Source organism: Hydra vulgaris, chromosome 12 (genome assembly GCF_038396675.1).
Source record: "Hydra vulgaris chromosome 12, alternate assembly HydraT2T_AEP".
NCBI classification, from domain to species: Eukaryota; Metazoa; Cnidaria; class Hydrozoa; order Anthoathecata; family Hydridae; genus Hydra; species Hydra vulgaris.
In genome coordinates, this window is record NC_088931.1 from 54,558,942 (window position 1) to 54,565,765 (window position 6,824).

Here is a 6,824-nt window from a genome sequence, read left to right on the forward strand (position 1 = left end):
CGTATTAGCAGGGCCGCCGAGAGAGAGGAGCGAGAGGGACAGTTTGTCCCGGGCGGCAGATACCCAAGGGGTGCCAAATGAAAGAAGGTACCTAAAAAAAAAAAAGGACCTTCATCTATAGTATAGGGAAATTTTGATAAATAAGGGCGCTAATCAGGGTTGCTGTCGCAGGCTGTGTGACGGCTCTCGGCGGCCCTCCCAGTAGGCACAGCGACGTTACAAAAACGTGAATTTCACGTTATTTTGGCACGTGACATTTAGGTGACTTTTTGGTCCCCATGAAATGACCAATTAACGTGATTTATGGACGTGTTTTTCGCGTTACTTTTGGCACGTGATATTTAGGTGACTTTTTGGTCCCCATGAACTGTCTAAAAGACGTGCTTTTTACGTTAATTTTGGCACGTAATATTTAAGCAATAATTATGCTTTATAAAAACGAAGTGTTTGGATTCGTGTAAAGAAAAAAAACTCATCTTCGAGGAAATATTATTAATACGTATTAAATTTTTACATGGTTTTATTAGTCAGTATATTAGTTCTTGACATAAACATTTCGAATTTGTAATAAAAGCTGCACTTTTGTTAAAATATCCTTATATCCAATAAGTACTAAGTACAAAGCCATAGATCTGCAACTTACGAAGAGCACGCTTCAATCCACAAAGAGCACACTTCAAACTTAATCTAACGATTCAATCGATATATTCTCCTATAAAAGCACGCTTCAAACATAATCTAACGAATCAGTCGATATTTTCTCCTATAAGAGCACGCATCAAACTTTATCTAATGAATCAGATTTTGCTGAAAAGAAAAGAATAAAATCTAAAATAATAATATGATTATTTAATAATTATCTTAAATCACAAACTTTTAAAACAAATCTTACTTGGTGAGTTGCCATCTATTTTGGCAACAAAATTTTCTAGTGTTGTTATTTGTTTTCTTTTATCTAAATCATTTAATAATTTTAAGAAAACAATACTACATACAACCTAGAAAAATAAAAAAAGTCATTTGCCTTCTTATTTTATACTCTGATTGCTATAAAACAAATAAGGATTTAATAACAAAAAAGTTGACAGAAAATTAAAAAAATGAACACAAAATAAAAAATACAAGTTTGAAAAACTATTGTTTATGTATATATATCTATATCTAATATCTATCTATAGATATATCTATATATAAAGTTAATAACTGATGCGCGTGATTAGAAAAAGACCTGTACTCACCTTATGTGATAACATCTGATTAAATAATTTGTTTTCTTTGTTTTCCATCTTCTTATATTTGCATCTGTTTCTGCATTACCTTGTTCATACATTAACTCACTAGATGCAAAGGTGAAAGCCCACAAAATTGCATTAAACGAGTAATCTACAAAGTTTTGAACAACATTAAATGCCATTTTAGAATGCACACAGAAAAATTAAAAAAATTTTTAAAAATGTAATAGTTACCACACAACCACACAGTTATAGTGGGGATTTTATATCATGATTTTCCTTACTTATGGTGAGATAGATTTTCACCTTGAGGCTCCTTTTGCTGTGGAAACATTCACCACGGCTAAGGAGCCTCATCTACCCCTAATTATATATTATATTAAAAAAGTATAAAACTAAAAGTATGTAAAATAAAGTATTGTCAAATTAGGTTACCAATAAACACCAAGTGCTGAAAATTCAACTCAGAATCAAGTTGCATTCTCCAACAAGATATGAACTAAATTAAATTCTTGCTACAGGGTGCAATCACAAAAGAAGACAAAGAGAGGGAAAAGTGAATTTTTTCAAACTTTAAAAGTTAAAAGGTTATTGGGTCTTACTACAGAATGAAATTCCTAGGCAATAACATAACAATACCATTGGATCTTCCCAATGTCAATAATATTTTATGCAGAACTTATGATTTGTCATGTAGCTTAATAAATTTAATATTAAATAAGTTATAATAACTTATTTATTATTAAATTGATTTCATCGACAAATTTGACAGTCTAAAATAATATATAATAGGGTAGAAAAAAAAGTATACCTTGTACTAGGGTTTGATCTTTTGCGTGTTGCAATATGAGAATTATCTGCGATAACTTTACACGATTTTGATCTAAGCTTTGTAATATATTTATTAAACCTAAATTGATAAAACTTAGATATAGGATAATATGTTTAGATAAAATATTATATATGTGACATTTTATTTTTGTCAAAAATGCACTGCGACGTTATAAGATATCTTATACCCTGATACTTTTTTATTAATTACTATAAAACTACAATGCAAAATAATTATATTATTATAAAAGTAAAATAAAAAGTAATTACAATAATGAATATATAAACTACATATTTCAAATAATCATTATATTTAAAAAATCTGGAAAATTGTTTGCGGAAAATATCCTGAAAAAATTCAGAACATTTTTCTCCTCATTTTCCCCTTAATTTTGCATTCAGCCAAGTTGTTTCTCAATTTAAAAAAAAAAATTTTTAATTTTTGTATAAATGATGACTAAAACAACATAAAAACAAATAGATGACAATAATATATACTTTAACTTGCATTAATGGAAAACTTTTCGGATATTTGGAAAAAGATAAGTTAAAGAAAAAAATATCCGGTATTCCGGGAATATCCCGAATAAGATAATCTCTGAAACTAAATTATAAAAAATAGTAAATAAAATAAAGAATATCTTTCCAAGTTTCTAATCATAGGTTTTTATTGTGAATAAAAAAAGTTCCAAAATACACGATATTTTGGCAACGTAACTTTCACATTTCAATCAAGTAAAATTGTCACCTAGACAAGGTCATCTAAAATATACATGATTGAAACATGAAGAAGGAAACTGGGTAAGAGCATGCATCAAACTTTATCTAATGAATAAGCCGATATTTTCTCCAATAATAGCTAGCAACACCAAATTTAGCTAAAAAGAAACAATTAAAAACTTAAATATCAATATGATTATTAAATAATTATCTTAAATCACAAATTTTTAACACAAATCTTACATGGTGAGTCGCCAACTGTTTTGGCAACAAGATTTTCTGGTGTTGCTATTTCTTTGATCTAAATCATGAAACAATTTATAAAAAAGCAATGCTATACTTAAGAAAAACTTGCTTTACATATTAGAAGGTCATCAACATTGAAAGATAAGTATAATGCAGTTTCAAATACAATAGCATCATAATCATCTTTTTGTAGGAAAAACAAATTGAACAAATCCGCGTTAATAACCTGTTTTATATTGTACATAATAACAATAGTAATAAAAGTCATATAATATATAAAATTTCATAAATATAATTCAAATATATATATTAATCATATAATATTTAAATAATATAAAAAAATGAAATAAATAAGTATTAACCTTTTTTAACAAGTAAAGCACAAGATCAAGAAGTCATATATTACAAAAAGATAAAGTATATAATAATAATATATACATGTATTAATAATAAATAACATAACACATTTATTTATTGATACTATCTTGGATAAATTCTTTAACCTTTTTGATAAAAACCAAATAAAAGAAGAAAATCTATTTTTGATTTTCATCTAATCGACTCTTGAGCAATAATGTATGCAGAATTTCTACAGACATTATTATTGCTCAAGAATTAAGAATAAGTTCTGCTTATTTAGAACTTTTTGTTTTGTCCATGTCCATTTGTCCATGTAGCTTACTTAATTTGATATTAAATTTGTTATAACAACTTATTTTGTACTAAATTAAGTAAGCAAAAGGGTCAAATTTGTCAGTCTAAAATATTATATCATAAAGTAGAAAAAAAGTATACCTTGTATTTGAGCTTAATCTTATTTGTGTGGCAAATAGGGACGCTTGGTACTAATTTATTTAACATAATTTGATAATGTTTGGATATTCGATATTACAACTTTTAATATATTGGATTATGTAGTTCTGTTTTAAATTCATTGCGTTGTAAGATATTATAAAGACCAATTTTTTTTTTAATTATGATAAAACTACAATAAAAACTAATTATATTATCATAACAGTAAAATAATTATAACTAATATAATGAATACAAAAACTATACTATAAAAAAATAAATAATATAATAAAAAATATTATTTCACATTTCTTATCACAGGTTTTAATTAAGAATAAAAAATGTTCCGAAAGACGCGATATTTTGGCATGTAACTTTCACGTAAAATAGTAACCTGGACGAAGTCAGCTAAAATACACGTGATTGAAACGTGAATAAAGCGTTGCGTGCCTCCTGGGCTGCATCTAAGACGCTAAACATCTTTAGTTTGGTTTGCTAAGTATATATCAATTATAATTTTAAAAAAAAGTAACATTTAATATTAAAGCAGTGGTTTAGTTATTTAAAAATATATTTACACTATACATATTACTGAAAACAAGCATTGAAAAAATAATTTACTTTCCTGCTAGTTTATACAGATTTTTTTTGCTAGATTTAAATTTCAGCGGGTACAAAACGTTTGTTGGACGTATTAAGAACATCATACGGACTTGTGACGACTATAAGGTCTTGTATTAAGAACATCATACAGACTTGTGACGACTATAAGGCCTTGTATAGACCTTTTTGGGATGTCTGCGCCCGCTGGATTGAAGCTGGATTTATTGATAATTCAAAGTCAATGCTCTCAGGAAGTTCGATCAAAATTAATGTCAATCCAAAAAGACATTGTTTTGTTATTGTTTATTACAGATTTTTTACAGAGTTTTTAATAATCTTTAGTCTACTGAAACTTCACTCATCGTAAATAGATGTAAAAGAATAAGTCAAGTCGATTTGTATAGTATAGACAAGTTAAGAAATCATGATGTCATCTATTTCTCAATTAAGAATAGATGTACGTCTTTCATTTTTAGTTCAGTTGTCATTGCTGGAGATATTGATGCGTACACATCTTTGAATGTAACAAGTAGGTTTCAAGTGGGGAGGGAGTGTCATAAGGGTTTTTGTCGAAAACATTTTTAACACATAAAAACAAATGTAAATTTTTACACAATGTTGAAATCAGTTAATTTATAGTTTTTGTTTTTCTCCTTTGAAAAAAAAAGGTTTACCGTTTGCAAAGTCATTGTAGTTTTATGAATATCTGTTACTGTTCAGTCCCAGTAGTTTTGATACACCTAACTACTTCAAAAGTGCATTGACTGTGTAGATTATGACAATAAGTTTTGTTTTATGCCATAAATGCAGGCAAAATTTGTAAAGCAGTTGTTTAAAAATTGTTAAAATAAATAAAATAAACGCAGAATTTTAAACGCACCCCACGCCCTATGCTGAATCTATCGCTGTTATATTTACAATATATACTATCTAATCTATTAAATATCTAAATAGTTGTTATTAACAAACGTAGTCATTATACTATTAACTATCTAAATAGTTATTATTAATAAATGTAGCCATTTTACTATTAATTATCTAATTAGTTATTATTATCAAACGTAGCCATTTTACTATTAACTATCAATTAAAATAAGTTTAAAATATTACGCCTTAATAATTGTTTGTAGTTGTGAATATGACTGAAACGCTGTTTGTAAACGGTATATGAAAACATTTACGGTATATCAATTATTCATTTTGCAAAAAAATAAAGTACTTAGTCAACACTTTAAAACGTTTTAAAGATTTTTGTTTCAAGCTGATTATAAAAATCAGGTTTTGTGATCAGGTTGTATTTTGTCAATACTTTTGAGTCATGTCGTCGTGGCAAAGTACAATTGTACGTTGGAAGTAAAAATTTTATAAGCGTAAAGATTTTCACAAGTGAATAAAAGTTTCATATAATATTATTTTAATAGGAGTAAAAATTTACTATTAATTAAAAACATAGTAGTAAATTTCATTATTCACCAGAATTTATATAGGTAAAAAAATCTTCATAGAATATTATTTGGCTTGATTAAAGCGCGTTTTTCATTTTCCATTACGTTACAAAAAGTTTTGTTTTTTAAAAACAAGTTTTTAATATTGGAGAAATTATGACACCAAAATAAATATATTTATTTCTTAATGAATGTTAAAGGATGTTGTATTTTTCAATTATTTTTACAATATCTAATAATTAAAGTAAAGAATTTAATGTTACGATCGTAAAATAAAAGTTTTTACAAAATATCAAATTTTAATTTTAAACTAACAATTTAATTATTTATTATAAACTTTTTTTTCAAAAAGGTTATTCTTCGCCCAAGGCATAGAAATGAATTTTCCAATTTTTAAAAATCGTTTTATATACGAAACTATTAATTGTTTTTTGATTTCATTCACTTTTATTCGCATTTATTCGATAAACAACCACTCCACTGATTATTTTAATTATAAAAAAAAACAAAAAAACTTTTTCAATAAATCATATAAAACGAAACTTTGATGTCAAATTTTTAACATTTGTTCCTAATTAATATTTAAATTGCTCGTTAACTTAAAAATAAATGTGAAAATTTTTTTTCATTACATCCGCGGGCGGGAGGCAAATAATTCCGCCTTCAATTTGGCAGCCGCAGCCAGCTGTGAGGCAGAACCTACTTGAGGCGGCCTCCAAATCATTTTGTTTCTAAAATTTTATTTGGAGGCCGCTACCAATTGGTTTCTGTTCCCTATTGGCGTCAACTTCCAAAAAAATTCTTCCTGCGACCACTAATAGAAAGGTACAAGCCACTGGAGGCAGAAGAAAGAACCTTTTGCCGTTAAAAATTTATTAAAAGGCAGCCGCTAACTGCTGCGGAAGAAAAGTGGAGGTGAGAAGATTTACGCCATTTATCAACACTGTATCAAAAT

At 27.3% G+C, this 6,824-nt stretch overlaps 1 long non-coding RNA gene across 1 annotated transcript; it reads right to left on the minus strand.

Annotated features, from left to right (window-relative positions):
- Nucleotides 1–477: 477 nt before the first annotated feature.
- Nucleotides 478–4,016, minus strand: LOC136088835 (uncharacterized). The gene is made up of 6 exons (XR_010642534.1): nt 3,825–4,016; nt 3,027–3,084; nt 2,044–2,941; nt 1,239–1,383; nt 893–955; nt 478–807 (listed from the first exon to the last, which is right to left on the minus strand). It is a non-coding gene; the product is annotated as an uncharacterized LOC136088835 (long non-coding RNA).
- Between the last annotated feature and the right edge of the window lie 2,808 nt (nt 4,017–6,824).